At 44.8% G+C, this 20299-nt stretch overlaps 1 non-coding gene across 1 annotated transcript; it reads left to right on the top strand.

Moving 5' to 3' along the window:
* The first annotated feature begins 19993 nt into the window (after window positions 1-19993).
* LOC114228253 (U6 spliceosomal RNA) lies at window positions 19994-20099 on the top strand. Its single transcript, XR_003614390.2, has one exon. It is a non-coding gene; the product is annotated as a U6 spliceosomal RNA (small nuclear RNA).
* Window positions 20100-20299: the final 200 nt, after the last annotated feature.

Raw genomic sequence — 20299 nt, 5'->3', positions numbered from 1 at the left:
AACTGTATTAATCAATGTCACCCCAATATAATTAATATTTTAAATGCCATTTAATAACATTTGGTATTTTTAACTTCTTGCAGAATTTTTCCACACAAGGAGTTCCAAAGTCAAACTATATTCAAAAAGAGAGACCAATTGGATACTCAAGTTCTGAAGAGCAAGAAATGCCTTATAGGATCGATCGTGTGCAGATGCAACCCAACTATTAAAAGTTTCCTGCATTCAATTATCATCTCTTTTATACCTTTAGCTTTTCTTTTCTCATCCCTCTGTGACCACAGAGCAAAACTTCCATTTCCAGTATCCAACTTCGTTAACTCAGCAGGGAATGAAAATACTTATCTTCAAAATTCAGCATAACACTTGGTTCCTGTTATATTACATGTATATTTATAAAGGGCTCAGTGAAATGCACAGAAGGTTGGTTGCAAATTGCTTATAGAATATATTGAGTATTTTTGATTTACTGTATAAATCTAATGTATTTCACCAAAGCATCAGCATATAAATAATACATTATACTTAAAAAGTGCAATTTGATTATAAACTAATTCCTTAAAATAAACTAAGAATTGCTCAATTATTTCTGTTCACTGAGTGGGGCAGTGGAATTATCCCAAAATCTAGGTTGCTCCTTCCTGTTAGGTCAAGGCATGGGGGAAAGACCACAGCCATGCAAGCACCCGCAAGGTAGATGGTGACGAAGATAACTGGCAGATAACTGGCCCCTTCCCAGAACCTTGCTAGCCTTCCCAAACCCCTGCCCGAGGCAGGAATTCCACATCTCTCATGCTCTCCACCCTCCCCTCACCAAACGGCTGTATAAAGGAAGTACCTAAGCCCCTGTTTTGGCGCGAACTCCCCTGGCCCACTCTCGGACCGGTGAGTTTCGCCCGGGAGCGCAAGATTAAAACCTCCCCCCCTTTCCATGGCCTGGACTCTGTGTCTTGTTTCCTGCCTCGCAAACCTTTCATCTGGTGCCGAAACCCGGGAGGGGATTGAGTGTGTATCCCATTTGGGGTACCCCTCCCCACTTGTCTCCCGGAACCCTCAGGCTTCTTTCCAGCTCGGCAGCGTCAGTTGGTGAGTCCCAGTCCCTATTGATTCCTAGGGTCCTCCGTCGGCGTCTCTGTCCGTAAACCGCGGTCCGCGTCAGAGATTGCTTTCCGGGCGTAGCCCTCCGGACCTTTCCAGGAAAGGTTCTGACCCTGGGGAGTAGTGAAGACGTTCCTACTCCACCTCGGTCTCCGGCCTTTTGGCCTCACTCTGATCCCAGGGGGTCGGCGAGAGACGTCTCCCACCATCCCTCGGATTCCGTCCGTAGCCTTGGCTCAACGATTGGGACGCTGATCCTTGGGCCTCGCTACTGACCCTAGGTTTCAAAATGGGCCATCAGAAATCCAAAACTGACCCGCAGGCGCCGCTGGGTGCCTGCTCACCAATCTGGCTAAGCTGGGCCTGTCCCGGGATCTGCGTCCTAAACGCCTCGTTTACTTCTGTACCGTGGCATGGCCTCAGTATGAATTGGACAACAGGTCACAGTGGCCTGAACATGGGACTTCGATTTTAACATCCTGACCGACCTTAACAACTTCTGCCAACGAGCTGGGAAGGGGCTGGAGGTTCCATGTGTCCAGGCCTTTTTCAATCTGCGCTCCCGTCCCTCCCTCTGCTCCTCTGTTCTCTCTGACTCTGTCCTCTGCTCCTTTTATTCTCTGACTCTGGATCCAGCTGCTCTCTCACTTCCACCCCTCTTCCTCCCGCCGAACGCTTTCGGCCCCCTCCTCTTCCTCCTTCTTCGCCACGGCTCCCTTTCTTCCCCGTGGCAGGTGCTTTCTCGGCAGCACCTCACCTGCCCACCCGCGGCTTCTGCGGCCGTGGGCAACACCACCGCGACCGCGCCGCTCCCTCCCGCGGCCGCCGCTGCGCTTTCTTCCCTGCGGCTGCAACCATCGCCGCCGCACAGCAGGAGAGCCGCCCGCCCGCCATCCCGCAAGCCGCTCCAAACAGCTGGCTCCCGCGCTCCGGGGTGGGGGAGCGGAGGCGGCAAGGGAGTAGGCGTGGGGAGGGCGGGCAGTGCCGCTGACTCAGGCACAGGACGCCCCGGACAGCGACCGGGCTCGGACCCCCGAGCCCCCGGGTCCGCGGCCCCGCCACCTCCTCCTCCTCCCCTCCGACTCGCCGGCCTCCCTGCAACAGGGCTCCTTCCGCCCTGCCTCCTTCTGCCCTGCCGTCCGCTCCCTCCCTTCCCCCATCCTCACTCCCCGACCTCCCCAGGCCGTTCCTCGTCAGGAACCAGGCTGGGAGTACCAACTAGATACCCCGGAAGGGCGAGAGGGGCGCCAACATCGCGACCAGATGCTCCAATGCCTAATAGCCGGCCTACAGGCCGTCACCCACGAGGTAGTTAACTTTGACAAGCTGAGGGAAGTTACTCAGGGACCAGATGAGAACCCCGCAGTCTTCCTTAACAGGTTGACTGAGGCTCTGACCTTATATACTCGGCTAGACCCTGGGTCCCCGGCCAGAGCAACAGTTCTAGCCACTCACTTCATTTCCTAGCCAGCCCCAGATATCCGAAAAAAAAAAAAAAAAAAAGGCAGATGGCCCTCAGACCCCTGTCCGGGATCTGGTGAATATGGCATGTAAGCTTTTCAATGCCCGTGAGGAGCAGGCAGAGTACGCCCGCCTTCAACAGGAGATGAGTCTGCAAACCCAAACCTTGCTACCTTTGGGGCCGGCCGGCAGCCACGTTTGGTCCAAAAGGGACTGTGCGTGGTGGGGGTGCAACGAGAGGATGCTTCCAGTGCAGAAACAAAGGCCACAGTGCCCCCAACCCTGGGCTCCAGCCCAGCCCCGCCCGGCGTGCGGTCAAAGCGGCCACTGGAAAAGTGACTGCCCCTGGAAAAGTGACGGGCCCTCTGCGTCTCAACGTAGAGGGGCCGTCCTTCCAGGTCATGACTGCTGCTGGCCACGCTGGAACCGGCTGAAGGCTGAAGATGGCAGGACTCGACGACCCATCACCCTCGCCGGGCCCCCAGGTAAACGCTCAAGGTAGTGGGTAAGCAGATCTCCTTCCTGATCATACAGGGGCTACGTCTCTGTTCTTGCCCTCCTTTTCCGGGCCATTGCCCCTTCCACCATCTCGGTCATGGGTATTGATGGCAAACATGCTCTGGCCTCAGCGCCTTCTCACCCCGCCCTCTCCCCCGCTCCTCCCTCCCTAGAGAACAACTTTCTTGCTGACACAGGCTTATCAGAAACTCAGTTCTGAATTCAAGCAGTTAGAGGCCTGTTCCAAGAAGTTTTAAAGTTAACTGTTGACAAGGATTTTAAAAGGACCCACTCACCTGGACGGTCCTGCCCCAGGGGTTCAGAGACAGCCCTCATCTGTTTGGCCAGGCCTAACAGAGCCCTCCGACAATGTTCATTAGAACCCAGCACTTTCCTCCAGTATGGAGATGATCTCCTTCTCTGCAGCCCCTCCCTGGACATGTCTCAGAGGCATACAGCTGGCCTCCACTGGTAGGATTCTTCCAGCCTTCACCCCATAGCCTACCTGACCATACAGCTTGATCCCACGGTTCGGGAATGGCAGCCCTGCCTCCGGGCTCTGGCTGCAGCTGCTGCTCTCACCACTGAGGCCCAGAAGATTTGCCTCCAGCAACCCCTACAGGACTTCTCCAAGATCTTCTGTCACACCGGTCCTTATCTCTCCTTGTCCCCTCTCCCATGCAGGAACTCCATCTCCTGCTCCTGGAGAGTCCTTACATCTCCCTAACTCAGTCCCCAGCCCTGAACCAAGCCACACTCCTTCTTGCTGCCTCCACCCAACCTGCAGCTACCCCTGAGGGAGGCAGCAGGAACTGAGGGCACACTTTTTTTTTTTTTTTTTTTTTTTTTTTTTTAATATTTTTTATTGAGGTATTATATGTGTACATATCTTACCATTACCCCCCCCCACCCCACACCCACACATGCCCTCCCCCCCCCCAGAGTTTTGCGTCCATTGTTTATGCTTATATGCATGCATACAAGTCCTTCATTTGATTTCATAACTCCCCCACCTCTCCCTAACTTTCCCCCTGTAATTTGAAAGTCTGTTTGATGCTTTACTGTCTCTGTATCTATCTTTTTGTTCGTCACTTTATACTGATCTTTACTATCCCTAAATGAGTGGGATCATGTGGTATTTTTCTTTCATTGACTGGCTTATTTCACTTAGCATAATGTTCTCCAATTCCATCCAGGTTGCTGCAAATGATGAGAATTCCTTCTTTTTTATGGCAGCATAGTATTCCATTGTGTAGATGTACCACAGTTTTCTGATCCAGTCATCTGCTGACGGGCACCTAGGCTGTTTCCAAATCTTAGCTATGGTGAATTGTGCTGCTATGAACATAGGGGTGCATATATCCTTTCTGATTGGTGTTTCTAGTTTCTTCGGATATATTCCCAGGAGTGGGATTACTGGGTCAAATGGGAGTTCCATTTTCAGTTTTTTGAGGAAGCTCCATACTGTTCTCCACAGTGGCTGCACCAGTCTGCATTCCCACCAGCAGTGCACGAGGGTTCCTTTTTCTCCGCATCCTCGCCAACACTTGTCGTTTGTTGATTTGTTGATGATAGCCATTCTGACAGGTGTGAGATGGTACCGCATTGTTGTTTTGATTTGCATCTCTCGGATAATTAGTGACGTTGAGCATGTTTTCATGTGTCTCTTGGCCTTCCTTCTGTCTTCTTTTGAAAAGCTTCTATTTAGGTCTGTTGCCCATTTCTTTATTGGATCATTTATCTTCCTTTTATTAAGTTGTATAAGCTGCATGTAGATGTTGGAGATCAAACCTTTATCAGTGATGCCATTTGCAAATATGTTCTCCCATGCAGTAGGCCTTCTTGTTGTTTTGTTAATGGTTTCTTTTGCTGTGAAAAAGCTTTTTATTTTGATGTAGTCCCATTTGTTAATTTTCTCTTTAGCTTCCATTGCCCTAGGGGCAGTGTCAGTGAAGAATTTCTTTTGGCATATGTCTGAGATTTTGCTACCTGTGGATTCCTCTAGTATTTTTATGGTTTCCCGTCTTATGTTTAAGTCCTGTATCCATTTTGAGTTTATTTTTGTGTATGGCGTAAGTTGGTGATCAAGCTTCATTTTTTTGCATGTATCTGTCCAATTTTCCCAACACCATTTATTGAAGAGACTGTCTTGACTCCATTGTATGTTCATGCCTCCTTTGTCAAATATTAATTGAGCATAGTGGTTTGGGTCAATATCTGGATTCTCTATTCTGTTCCACTGATCTATATGTCTGTTCTTGTGCCAGTACCAGGCTGTTTTGAGAACAGTGGCTTTGTAATACAGCTTGAAATCTGGTATTGAGATCCCTCCTACTTTATTCTTCTTTCGCAGGATTGCTGTGGCTATTCGGGGTCTTTTTTTATTCCAGATGAATTTTTGGAGAGTTCTTTCAAGGTCGGTGAAATATGCCATTGGTATTTTAATGGGGAGTGCATTGAATCTATAGATTGCTTTGGGTAGTATGGACATTTTAATGATGTTGATTCTACCAATCCATGAACATGGTATGTTCTTCCATCTGTTTACGTCTTCCTCTATCTCTTTTTTCAGTGTCCTGTAGTTTTCCGTGTATAGGTCTTTTACCTCCTTAGTTAAGTTTATTCCTAGGTATCTTAATTTTTTTGGTGCGATGGTAAATGGAATTGCCTTTTTAGTCTCTCTGTCTGTAAGTTCACTATTGGTGTATAGAAAGGCCATAGATTTCTTGGCGTTAATTTTGTATCCTGCTACATTGCCAAATTCATTTATTAAGTCTATTAGTTTTTTGACGGAGTCTTTCGGATTTTTTATGTACAATATCATGTCGTCTGCAAATAAAGACAGCTTTACTTGTTCTTTTCCAATTTGGATGCCTTTTATTTCTTCTTCTTGTCTAATTGCAATGGCTAATACTTCCAGTACTATGTCAAACAGGAGTGGTGAGAGTGGGCATCCCTGTCTTGTTCCTGTTCTTAGGGGAAATGTTTTTAGTTTTTGTCCATTGAGTATGATGTTTGCTGTGGGTTTATCATATATAGCTTTTATTATGTTGAGGTATGAGCCTTCTATTCCCACCTTGTTGAGAGTTTTTATCAAGAAAGGGTGTTGGATTTTGTCAAATGCTTTTTCTGCATCAATTGATATGACTATGTGATTTTTATCTCTCAATTTGTTTATGTGATGTATCACGTTTATTGATTTGCGGATATTATACCATCCTTGCATTCCTGGGATAAATCCTACTTGGTCATGGTGTATGATCTTTCTGATGTACTGCTGGAGCCGATTTGCTAGAATTTTGTTGAGGATTTTGGCATCTATGTTCATGAGGGATATTGGCCTGTAATTCTCTTTCATTGTGTTGTCTTTATCTGGTTTTGGTATTAGGGTGATGCTGGCTTCATAGAAGGAGCTTGGAAGTGTTCCTTCCTCTTGAATTTTTTGAAATAGTCTGAGGAGGATAGGTTTTAGTTCTTCCTTGAATGTTTGGTAAAACTCTCCTGTGAAGCCATCAGGCCCCGGGCTTTTGTTTGCCGGAAGCTTCTTGATGACTGCTTCAATTTCGTCCATAGTTATTGGCCTATTGAGCTCTTTAGATTCTTCTTGATTGATTTTAGGAAGGTTATATTTTTCTAGGAATATGTCCATTTCCTCCAGGTTGTCCAGTTTGTTGGAATAGAGTTGTTCGTAGTATTTTGTAACAATCCTTTGTATCTCAGCGGGGTCTGTTGTTATTTCACCTCTTTCATTTCTGATTTTGTTTATTTGGGTCCTCTCTCTTTGCTTCTTGGTGAGCCTGGCTAGAGGTCCATCAATCTTGTTTATCCTTTCAAAGAACCAGCTCTTGGTTTTGTTGATCTTTCGTATTGTTTCTTTGGTCTCTATGTCATTTATCTCCGCTCTGATCTTTGTTATTTCCTTCCTTCTGGTTACAGTGGGCTTTTCTTGCTGCTCTTTTTCTAGCTCTTTGAGTTGTAGGGTTAAGTAATTTATTACCATTGCTTCTTGTTTTTTGCAATAGGCTTGTAGAGCTATGAACTTCCCTCTCAAGACTGCTTTCGCTGTATCCCAAAGATTTTGGATTGTTGTGTTTTCATTGTCATTTGTTGCCATGATGTTTTTTATTTCTTCCTTGATCTCTCTGGTGACCCAGTCATGGTTTAATAGCATGCTGTTTAGTCTCCAAGTGTTTGATTTCTTTGGATTGTATTTATTGTAGTTGATTTCCAGTTTAATGCCACTGTGATCTGAGAAGACGCTTGATATAATTTCTATCTTCTTGAATTTGAAGAGACTTTGCCTGTGACCCAGCATATGGTCTATCTTTGAAAATGACCCATGTGCACTTGAGAAGAATGTATATTCTGTGGCTTTGGGGTGAAATGTTCTAAAGATGTCAATTAATTCCATCTGGTCTAGTGATTCATTTAGGATTGCTGTTTCTTTGCTGATTTTTTGTTTAGAGGATTTGTCCAGTGGTGATAGTGGGGTATTAAAGTCTCCTACTATGATTGTATTGCTATTAATCTCTCCCTTGAAATCTTCCAGGAGTTTTTTTATGTATTTGGGTGCTCCTATATTGGGAGCATATATGTTTACCAGAATTATTTCTTCTTGTTGGATTTCTCCCTTTAGTATTATGAAGTGGCCTTCTTTATCTCTTGTTATGGCATTTACTTTGAGGTCTATTTTGTCAGATATAAGTATTGCTACCCCAGCTTTTTTTTCATTTCCATTTGCCTGAAAGATATTTTTCCATCCCTTCACTTTCAATCTGTGTGAGTCTCTTGTTCTGAGGTGGGTCTCTTGTAGACAGCATATATATGGGTCGTGTTTTTTAATCCATTCAGCTACTCGATATCTTTTGATTGGAGCATTTAGTCCATTTACATTTAAAGATATTACTGAAAGGTATTTGTTTGTGGTCATATCTATTTTTGTGTCTATATTCCTTCTTACCTGTTTATTTCTTCTTTTTACAGTATTCCCTTTAGCAATTCTTGCATTGCTGGTTTGGTGGTAATAAACTCCTTAAGCCTTTTTTTATCTGCAAAGCTCCTGATTTCCCCTTCAATTTTGATTGATAGTCTTGCTGGATATAGTATTCTTGGATTCAGTCCTTTGCTTTGCAACACTTTGTATACCTCCGTCCATTCACTTCTAGCTTGTTGTGTTTCTGTTGAGTAATCATTTGACAATCTGATGGGTGTTCCTTTGTAGGTAACTCTCTGTCTCTCTCTTGCCGCCTTTAAGATTCTCTCTTTGTCATTTATATTTGCCATTGAAATTATGACATGTCTTGGTGTGTGTCTTTTGGGGTTGATCCTGCTTGGGACTCTCTGTACTTGCGTAACTTTTATCTTTCCCATATCCGGGAAGTTTTCTGTCATTATTTCTTCAAATAGATTTTCTAATCCCTGCTGCTCTTCTTGTCCTTCTGGCAGCCCTATTATACGCATGTTACTTCGTTTCATGTTGTCCCGAAGCTCCCTTAGGCTTTCCTCCTGCTTTTTAATTTTTTTCTCCAATTGCTGTTGAGATTGAGCTTGTTTCTGTACCTGATCTTCTAACTCACTAATTCGGTCCTCTGCTTCTTGTAGTCTACTGTTGAAACTTTCCATGGTGTTTTTGATTGTAGCTATATCACTTTTCATTTCTTCCTGATTCTTGCATAAGTTGTTGATTTTCTCATCCATCCGATGTATAAATTCCACGACCATTACTCTAAACTCCTTTTCGGTCATGTTGCAAGCTTCAGTTTCACTGATTTCCTTTCTTGGCGACTCCACATTTTCTTTCCTCTGTGAGTTATTTCGTTTCCCCATTCTGGCTATCACCAGAAAGCTCAAGCTTCCGTTTGCGTGGACCTGGGCCGTGTGCTGTGGGGACTTCACTCCACCCGAGTTTCACTGAAGTGCTCTGACACTAGGACGTGTGGCTGCCTTTGGTTGGTGGGAACCAGACTTGCCCAGGGTCAGTGTCCCCAGTGTTCCGTGTGGTCTTGTGTGCACACTTAGATTCAGGGACCCTGTCTGCACCACACTGTTGGTATGTGCCGAAAATGAGATCCTTAGCAAGTGCCAGGAGTCAGAGTTTCCCTTTGTCTGCACCAGGACTAGAGTGTCAGAGTCTCTGTTGCCTTGTGCGGTTTCTCGTTGAGACTCAGGGTCCCTATGTGTGCATGCACCAACAATTGGGGTCGCTGGCTCTTAGTGTGAATGCGCTGTGAGTCAGGGATCCCAGGCAGCTGTGTCCGGCGTGCCAAATTCCCTGAAGTGGAGCTGCGACCTGTGTGTGCTCTCTCTACTGAGCCAAACCGGCTAGGGCGCACACTCTTGATTTCCTGAAGGTGAGCTGGCTCCGTGCACTCTCCCGGAGTCCCGGAAGGGGGGCGGAGTCTGTCCTGCGCGCCAAATTCCCCCAAGGGAAAGCCCCTCTGTGCAAGCACTAAGATTCCCTGAAGGGAGAGCTGTGACCCGCAAGCCAAATTCCCCCAAATTCTCCGAAGGGGTGCCCTCTGTGCGCACTGACAGATTTCCCCAACAGGGAGCTGATTCTCTCCTGTGCGCTCTCGCGCGCCGCGCGCCAAATTCCCTGAGGGGGAGCGAGTCCCTGCGCACAGCTCTGCGGCTTGGGAGAGAGGCGGATCTATCAGTTAAAATGGCGCTGTCTGCACGCCTGCGGGGAGGGGGTAGGCTCTTTGACTCACGGAATTCTGCCGGGACGTCTGGATTCTTGTTGTTTGTTGGTCTGAAGCTGTGATAGCAGTTCTCTGTCCCCAGTGGCTGCAGGGTCCTGGTTTGTGTCAGAAGCCAGGATCCGAGTCTCAGGCAGCTCTGTTTCTCAAGATGGCGTGGTCTCCGCGTCCGCAACAGCCGCGGAGATGTGTCCGCTTTGTGCGCGGGGCTCCGCTGTCTAGGACTGCCCGGTTAGGCAGCCCCTTGGAAGGCGTGCAGAGTCTAACTGACCCTAGCTCATACACACACACACAACACACACGTCTACACTCTTCTCTATGGGTTCCTCACTCACACTCTCTCTCTCCCTACCTTCCTGCCGGTCGCCATCTTTTTTTTTTCGAGGGCACACTTTTTGAGTCCAGGTCCCATTCTCTATGTCCAGCCTCACAGATTGAGAGGCATCTCAGGTTTCTTTTTCCGTTGACCTGACCACCTGTACTCCCCGACATACACTGCAACTGCAGGTCCAAAAAGACCTCGTTAACCTAACTTTTAAGCTCTTTAATAATAGAGACAAGGAGACCCAAATCCAAAATCAAACGAGATCAGGCCAAGGCGGAGGCCCATTAGGAGGCCTTCCAGCTCCTAGCCACCACTCTCACGAACCCCAAACGGAGTGCCGGTCCTCCAACCGCGGGTAAGTCAAGGGCTAAGCCTCCTCTGGGCCCTCCTTCAAATGCAGCAAGGAAGGACACTGAGCCAAGTCCTGCTCAAACCCGAGACCCCCGCCTGGGCCCTGCCCAAGGTGCGGAAGGGAAGGCCACTGGAAATCAGACTGTAGTCTGGCTCCTCCGGTCTGGCCTCAGCCAGTCCAGCAGGCCACCCTCTGGATCCGGTTTGGAGCTCCCAGACCCCCTGGGACTGGCCATTGAAGAAGCTGCCAGGCCCTGACAGGGCCCCACAGACTTACATCACCAGGACAGAGCCTCGAGTAATGACTGTGGTGGCAGGTAAGCCGATCTCCTTTATAATTGACACTAGGGCCACTTATTCTGCCCTCTCTGAATTCGCTGGGACCCTTGTCCCCTCCTCAGTCTCTATTATGGGGTTGACGGATTAGTCTCACAGCCATTAGCCACCTCATTTCTATACGGCATCTTACTAAATTCCCCCATTCACTCTTTTCCCATTCTACCTTGGTGCCCAGCCAGGGCTACCATGCATCCCCTCTTAAAACCCAGTTGTCCCAAACCACAGTCACCTACCTCAGTTTCACTCTCTTACCCCAAAAGGCCAAGCCATTCCTTGGACTGTAAACGCCTTATCTCCTCTATGATCATTATCTCTAGGAAGAATGTGGCCATTTGGGACTGAAGCGGCTAGAGGCCTGGCTAGCCTGGGAACTGGCTGCGGAGCCTGCTCCCTCCCCCATCGCCTTTTAGAAATACTGAATAGAAGGTCTAAGGCATGGTTATGCATTTTTGAAGGACATAGAAGGAAGGTTTGAAGGCTAATTTGAAATTGTGAAGGTTTTTGTGAAGGTTGTGCATGTGATGAGATGGAGAAGAGAAAGAAAGAAAAAAAGAAAGAAAGAAGTTACTCTGAGCAAGAAAGTGAGGGTTCAGTCTCCAAGCCTGGCAGGACAAGGTTGCTGGATACTTCTTAAGCTAAACCAGAATATTCAGTGTCTAACCTCTTATCCAACCATTCAGGTCTCCAAAAGCATCCTACAGGCCGAAAATTCCCTTAAAGGGAAGCTGCCTGATTCCCCCCGGGTAGAAGTCCTATCTTCTTGGCTCCAATTTATCCAACACACTCTACTATTCCTTAACGAGACCCATACCCTGCCCAATGTCTCGCACTGCTTTTTATGTGTCTCTCTCCAAAGACCTTTGCTGGCTGCCGTCCCACTCATGACTCCTCCAGGAACTCAAGGACATGGTGAATGTCAGCCTCCCCTGGCTGGCATTCCCCTCTAGAAACCCGAAACTCCAGAGCCCACCTTGCCCCCGTGGATATGCTACCAGACCAGCAACGCGGTAACTGTGGGACGGGTCACTTGGAACTGTACCCAAAACCACACTGCAGCCAGTCCCACCAAGCCCAGCCCGGGTACCTTCTTTTGGTGCAACGGCACCTTGAGCAACTGCATAAACTCCTCTGACCCCGGGCCTTGCTTCGGGGTCACAGTAGTTCCCCAGCTAACCTTGTATGGAGAGTCGGAGCTTAACTGGTTGCTCCCTTCATCCCACCCCCGGGCCCACAGGGCCGCCTTCCTCCCTGTCATGTTGGGGGTAAGTATCGCTGCCTCATAGGCCTCGCTGGGGGGGGTCCTCGGGAACAGCATAATCTCTGCTCAGGATTACCTCCTTAGCCTCCCTGCAGCGGCAAGTAACATCGGTAGACGTGCAAGACACTCCTGGAACAACTCTCTTTAGAGCTACCTGGACCCTACCTCTGATAGGGCCCCCAATTCTCATCTGTGTCTTTTTTTCCCTAGCTCCCTGCCTCCTCAAATTCATCCGCTCCCGGATTGCAGAAATGTCTCGGGTGACTGTAAACCAGCTCCTGCTCCATCCCTACACTCGGCTGCCCCTCAACCCGCCTCTGCCTGACCCTGGCCTTTAACCTCCCCCACCCTCTTCGCCCCTGGTCAGCAGGAAGTAGCCAGGACGATTTCGGCGCCCCCTATCACCAAAAAGGCTGGGATGTTAGGTCGAGGCATGGGGGAAAGACCACAGCCATGCAAGCACCCGCAAGGTAGATGGTGACGAAGATAACTGGCAGATAACTGGCCCCTTCCCAGAACCTTGCTAGCCTTCCCAAACCCCTGCCCGAGGCAGGAATTCCACATCTCTCATGCTCTCCACCCTCCCCTCACCAAACGGCTGTATAAAGGAAGTACCTAAGCCCCTGTTTTGGCGCGAACTCCCCTGGCCCACTCTCGGACCGGTGAGTTTCGCCCGGGAGCGCAAGATTAAAACCTCCCCCCCTTTCCATGGCCTGGACTCTGTGTCTTGTTTCCTGCCTCGCAAACCTTTCACTTCCCTTCTTTCTTTTCTTCCCTTATTTCTTCTTCTCTTCCTTTATTCCTTAGGGTGGTGAAGGACTAGGGTAGGGCAGTAACCTGGAGGAGCATGGGCAATGGATTCAAAAAGGGGGGACATCTGCAATTATTTTAACAATAAAGATTTTTAAAAGTACTCATTTCACACCAACTATGTGACAAGCACTAGTTAGTTACTAAGGTACACAGATGAATCTAAGATAGTCCCTGGAGCTCAGACTGGTAGAAAAGACAGAGACAAAAATCACTTATCATTTTCCATTGTGATCAATACAATGATAAAAAATGTATACAAGTAAGTAGGAAATTTCAAAGAACAATTAACCAAGCCTATGGAGAAGTGTGATGATAATAGTGGAGAAAGAAAGCCATAAAAAATGAGGTGATGCCTAAGCTATCATAAAAGGTAAGTGGGAGTTAGCTTTATGAAGGGAAGTTGAGGGAGAATTTTTGAGACAAAGCAAAAGACACAGTACTGAAAACAACATGGAGTATGCAGATCTTCAATGAGTGTTAAAATGAGGCTGAGGAGGTAGTCAGACTATGTCATAAAAGATCTCCAATGCCTTATTTAAACTAAATTTTAGTGGTTATGTGAATATATTGAAGGGTTATAATTATCAATAATAAATTAAAATAAAATCAATAAAATTGTTTTTAAAAAGTAAAAAATAAAACCCCTCTATGGAGGCCATGAGAATGTGCTTCAGAGCCCTCTAACCAAAGACCCAAGCTATTGTGCCCTGAAATTAATCCCTGCATTTACCTGGAAGATATACCTTCCCCCAGGCTGCTTTTAGCATCTGCCAGAGAGAAAGAAACTAATGTAAGTTCATTTCTGAGAGTTATGGAACTCCCCTAATGGCTGACTTTGTCTTGAAGACTCCCTAATGGCTTTGCAGAACCTTCCTTAGATTGCGCAGCAGTCCAGGACACTTCCAAATTTCCTTCCCTTTCTCCTTCACTCAGGGTCAGACTTTCCCAGACTTTTGAAGATCGCTCACCATTTTCTCTCAACAGTTGTTTCCCCTAAAAAAAATCCATGCATATTCTGATACCATTTTGATGTTTGCTGCTGAGAGGAACTAGTTAAACATAACCCTTAATACCATATCCCCCTACAACTTTCCTTTCCTTCACAGTCAAGCTTCTGGAATGAGTTGTCTACTCCCTGTCTTAATTTCTTTCTTTTCCTTCATCCCTCAATTCACACAAATTTAGCTTGAATATCTACAACACATATTACCTTATCCAAACTGTTCTTATTGAGGTCATTGATTACCTCTGTGTCACAAAATCCTATCTAATAAAAGAGTAATATGCAAATTGGCCGTACTTCGCTATATCCATAAGCCACGCCCACCAGCCAATCAGGAGCAGATATGCAAATAAACCCAACCAAGATGACTGCGGCCACAGAGAGCAGGAGGGAGGCTTGGGTTTCCCTGGCAATGGAGGAAACCAAGCTTTCAGCCTGCCCTTGCTGGCCCAGGCCTCCACTCAATGCTACAAAGTTTCAATGATAGAAGATAAATAAATCCCAACAAAAATGGCGGCAGCCACAGAGCTGGAGAGAGCAGGAGGCTAGGGTTTCCCCTGGCGATGGAGGAAGCCAAGCTTTCCGCAGCCCTGGCCTCCACTTAAGGCTACAAAGTTTCAATTAGAGAAGATAAATAAATCCCAACAGAAATGGCTTCCACCAGGGAGCGAGCAGAAGTCTTGGCTCCACTCCAGGCAACAAAGTTTCAAATGTAGAAGATAAATAAATCCCAGACACCAGGGCCTCCGCTTGGGATGCCAGGGGGCGTGGCCGGCCTGCAAACCACCACAGGCTCCTCACCCAGGCCACCCCACACCCCAAGGGAACCCCCAACCTGATCTAATATGCATGCATACAAGTCCTTTGGTTGCTCTTTAAAACCCCCTCTCCTACCATTTGTCTCTGGATCTATTCTTGTTCATCAAGTGCCATAGAGGGGGGGGGGGAAAGAAGCTAGAGAGGCCCGGAAGTCAATTCAGAAACACTGCCACCCAGTGTTATCAAAAATAAATGCAGACTGGTGCAGCCATTGTGGAGAACAGTATGGAGTTTCCTCAAAAAACTGAAAATGGAACTCCCATTTGACCCAGTAATCCCACTCCTAGGAATATATCCGAAGAAACTAGAAACACCAATAAGAAAGGATATATGCACCCCTATGTTCATAGCAGCACAATTTACAATAGCTAAGATTTGGAAACAGCCTAAATACCCATCATCAGACGAACGGATTAGAAAACTGTGGTACATATACAATGGAATACTATGCTGCCATAAAAAGAAGGAATTCTCATCATTTGCAGCAACCTGGATGGAATTGGAGAACATTATGCTAAGTGAAATAAGCCAGTCAATGAAAGAAAAATACCACATGATCTCACTCATTTATGGATAATAAAGAACATTATAAACTGATGAACAAAAAGATAGATACAGAGACAGTAAAGCATCAAACAGACTGTCAAATTACAGGGGGAAGGTTAGGGAGAGGTGGGGGAGATAAGAAATCAAACGAAGGACTTGTATGCATGCATATAAGCATAACCAATGGATGCAAAACTCTGGGGAGTGAGGGCATGTATGTGTGTGTGTGGGGGCAATAGTAAGATATGTACACATATAATACCTCAATAAAAAAATAAATAAAAAATTAAGAAACCTAAGAATAAACTTAACTAAGTGACATAAAAGACCTGTACTCAGAAAAACTACAGGACATTGAAAAAAGAGATAGAGGAAGACATAAACAAATGGAAGAACATACCATTGTCATGGATTGTTAGAATCAACATCATTAAAATGTCCATACTACCCAAAGCAATCTACAGATTCAATGCAATCCCATTAAAACACCAATGGCATATTTCAAAGATCTGGAAAATACTCTCCAAAAATGCATCTGGAATTAAAAAAAAAAAAAAAAAGATCCCGAATAGCCACAGCAATCCTGAGAAAGAAGAACAAAGTTGGAGGGATCACAATACCAGATATCAAGCTACATTACCAATCCATGGTTCTCAAAACTGCATGGTACTAGCATAAGAATAGACATATAGACCAATGAAACAGAACAGAGAGCCCAGAAGTCAGCCCAAGCTCTCTTTGTTTTATTCCTAACTCTTTACTGTTTCACATCCTCTTTTGCTGGCTTCTCCCTCTACTTAATTCACTAATTATTGGACTTAGGCCTTTTATTCTCTTTACCCTCTTCATTTCCCAAAGAAATTTAATTTGTCTCTATTATTTTAAGTATTATCTGCAATATCCCTCGATTCTATATTTCCATTTAACATCTTTCTGATGCACCTATGTGGACATTTGTCTATTGTACATCTTAGACATCTCCACTTGAATATCTCAAAAGCACTAATAACTTAATATTTTAAAAAGTGAGCTTAACTGTCTAGTTGCTTGCATTGCATTCCTTTGGCTACTATAACAAGTTATCAGGAACTTAGTTGGTTTATAACACAAATTTATTCTCTTACAATTCTGTAGGTCAGAATTGCTGAAAGCAAGGTATGGATATGGCTGCATTCTTTCTGCTCTGGGGGAGAATCCATGGCTTTTTCCACCTTCTAGAGGTTGCCACATCTCTTGGCTCATGGCCCCCATCAATGTCAGGAATAGTGAATTGAGTCCTCAAATTACACCATTTCAAACTCTTCTGCCTTCCTCTTCCACTTTCAGGCTTTACATTGGGAAAAGCAAGTACCATAAAATTTTACTTATATGTGGAATTTAAAGAGCAATATAAATGATAAACAAAGCAGAAATAGACTCATAGGTACAGATTGACGGTTGCCAGAGGATTGGGAGGTTAGGGAATTGGGTGAAAAAGGTGAAGCAATTAAGAGGTACAACTTGGTAGTTACAAAATATTCATTAGGATGTAAAGTACAGCATAGGAAATATAGCCAATAATATTGCAATAACTATGTATGGTGCAGATGGGTACTGGAAATATTAGGGGGATCACTTTGTCTGTACATGAAGTGATCCCCCTAATATTGTCTACATGATTGTCTAGCCACTATGCTGTACACATGAAACTAATACAAAACAATATTGGATATAAACTGTAATTGAAAAAATTAAAAAACAAAGAAATATATTGAGTCCACCAGATAAATCCAAGATAATTTCTGTATGTTGGAGTCAGCTGATTAACAACCTTAATTCTATCTGAAACCTGAATTCCCCTTTATTCTTTAAGGTAATATTAAAAGGTTCCAGGGATTATAACCTGGGTGGATTTGGGAGAGAGGCATTATTATGAGTATTGCATTGTTCAGGACAGAAACTTAAGAGTGATCATTTAACTCTTAATCTCTTCACCACACTGTGCCTGTTAGGATTACATATGCAAGCAAGCAAGAGAAAACATGACTCCAGTAGCTTTAAGAGATAGGTTCACTTATTTCATATAACATGAAGTCTTGAGTTAGGCAGTCCGGTGCTGATGCAGATACTAAAAAATATCTATTTTTTAAATTTTGTGAATACATTTATTAAATCTGAGGACAGTGACAGGAATAAGGGCTTAGGATAGAAGAAGCAACAGGAGAGAGATGAGGTGGGGCTGCTTTGGCTCTCTAGAAATGTTATGGGGAGAAAGTGAGCCAATGCAGGGCTGCTGGCGGCCTTGGGGACAGGTTCATGGGGTTATTATCCCTGGATGAGGTCCTACTGCCCATTGCTCCCCTGGTTGCACGTCTCAAGGCATCCCTTAGACTAGGAAATGCAGTTCTGTGGAGGAAGAAGAGGGGCAAGGGAAAGGTGCGGGTGTGCTCCAGGGATGGAGAGAGCATGCTGGGTCCTTCGTTTTGAGAGTTTTTAAAGGCTGGGAGTTTAGGGGAGGTCTTTGGGAAGAATTACAATATAATATTAATCAGCTTTTCCAGGTGTATATGTTCAGGGTCCTGGTCTCTCTTGATTGGTCAGGGCCAGGGTAGGGGTTCATTAGTCATTACAGCTGGGTCTTGGCCTTGCCCATCTGGTTTTGGTGCTTATCTGGGCATGGAGCTGAAATGCAATTGAGGTCCAGATGTTATCTCTAGGGAGGAAAGGTCGGCGGGGGGGGGGGGGGACTCTAAACAGCATGAACACCAATATTAAAGGTCAGGGAATCTAAACCAAATGGCCAAGGAAATGCCAGGAAGGAAAGGACACCCCAGGAGTGAGGTCTGGCATCAGTTTTACCCATTGTTAGGCACCAGTGGCTTTCTGTCCTGGTGATCTTCTGTATCGGCCTGTAAATTGCTTGGCCAGTTTGTTCGACTGCCTATCTCAGTTTTCCCATTATACTTGTCAAGGAATATTCCTAGATTCTTAGTATTCTGCCTCATTCCCCCTTCAGAGACTTCCATCTGTGAAATATTTCAGGATTGATGAGGGAGGATGGTCTGCTTCCAGTGGTCCCTACCTATACTAGTATATAGGGTATGGATGTCTCTCCCTGCCCGATCTAAGGGTGACAAGGGAATGGGATTAGAGAGTGGAACAGAGAGGCTGTTAGCTGGTTCTTCTAAAGCAGGGATAGACCAGAAAACATGAAGCATCATCATCTTGATACGGAATTATATGGTTCCAGAAGTGAAGTTGGTAGATTGCTTTATATATAATTGACTCAATTATATAGTACCGAAAATAAGTCAGTGAGACTGATATTGTCTAAATAAGCCATAAGACATTTAATATGGGGTATGTCTATGAAAACAGAAGAAAAAAGGGTTCATGATCAGAGCAAATTATAAACCAGTTTCTGAGTCTGTAAGGCTGTCAATTGAGAAGATTTTTATTTTATTTTTAAATGTATCCTCATTGTTGAAAGTATAAGATGTCTCCTTTGCTGCTTTTTTTTTCACAATTGACCCCCTCCTTCCCACACATGCCCCTCCCAAGCCTTTACCACACTATTGTCTGGGAAGATGAGTTATGCATATATGCATATAAATTCCCCTGTTTATCTCTCCCCCTCCAATAACACCCGCACCTTTCCTTTGAAATTCATCAGTCTGTACATAGTTCTATGTCTCTGAATCTATCTTGTTCATCAATTTATTTTGTTCATTAGATTCCACATATGAGTGAGATCATGCGATATTTATCTTTCTCTGACTGACTTATTTTGCTTAGCATAATACTATCCAGGTCCTTCCATGCTGTTGCAAATGGCAAGAGTTCTTTGTTTCTCACTGCTGTATAGTATTCTATTATGTAAATGTACCATAGCATTTTTATCCATCTCATCTGCTGATGGGCACTTGGACTATTTCTACATCTTTGATATTGTAAATTGTGCTGCTATGAACATAGAAGTGCATATTTTCTTTGTGATTCATGTTTCTGGTTTCATAGGATATATTCCTAGAAGTGGGATCACTTGGTCAAATAGGAATTCCATTTTTGACTTTTTGAAGAAAATCCATATTGTTTTCCACAGTGGCTGCAAAGGTCTGCATTCCCAGCAGCAGTGTACTAGGGTTCCCTTTTGTCAACATCCTCGCCAATACTTGTCGTTTGTGGTGTGTACATGACAGCCATTCTGACAGGTGTGTGATGATACCTCATTATTGTTTTAATTTGCATCTCTCAGATGATTAGTGATTGAGCATTTTTTCATGTGTCTCTGGCCTTCTGTATGTCCAATTTGGAGAAGTGTCTATTTAGGTCCACCTTCAGAGACTTCCATCCGTTTTTGAATTGGATTGTTTGTCTTCCTTTCGTTAAGTTGTATGAGTTACTTATATATGTTGGAAATTAACCCCTTATGGGATGTATCATTAGCAAATATGTTATCCCATACAGTGGGCTCCTTTTCATTTTGTTGATGGTTTCTTTTGAAGTGCAGAAGTAATTATTTTGATGTAGTCCCATTTGTTTATTTTCTCATTAGTTTCCTTTGCCTTAGGAGATATATCAGTAATCATATTGCTATGAGAAATGTCTGAGATTTTGTTCCCTATGGTTTCTTCTAAGATATCTATGGTTTCATGACATACATTTAGGTCTTTTACCCATTTTGAATTTATTCTTGTGTATGGTGTAAGTTGGTTATCTAGTTTAATTTTTTTTGCATGTATCTGTCCAGTCTTGCCAATACCATTCATTTATTTTTAAAAATCTTTATTATTGAAAGTATTATAGTGCTCGCTTCGGCAGAACATATACTAAAAATTAGAACGATACAGAGAATATTAGCATGGCCCCTGCGCAAGGATGACACAAATTCGTGAAGCGTTCCATATTTATGGCAAGCAACCTGTCAGAAAAATAATTCAGAGAAATGGTCATAAGGTGGATGAAAAGAATGGAAAACAAATTCAACAATATGTGCAAGAACCAAGAGGAAATTAAAAAGAACCAAGAAGAAATGAAAAATGACATCGCTGCCATAAAGAACTCAATGGAAAGCATCAACAGTAGACTAGAAGAGCGGAGGACCGCATCAG

The sequence above is a fragment of the Eptesicus fuscus genome, chromosome 1 (genome assembly GCF_027574615.1).
Source record: "Eptesicus fuscus isolate TK198812 chromosome 1, DD_ASM_mEF_20220401, whole genome shotgun sequence".
In the NCBI taxonomy this organism is placed as follows: Eukaryota; Metazoa; Chordata; class Mammalia; order Chiroptera; family Vespertilionidae; genus Eptesicus; species Eptesicus fuscus.
This window is presented reverse-complemented; position numbering and strand designations above follow the sequence as displayed.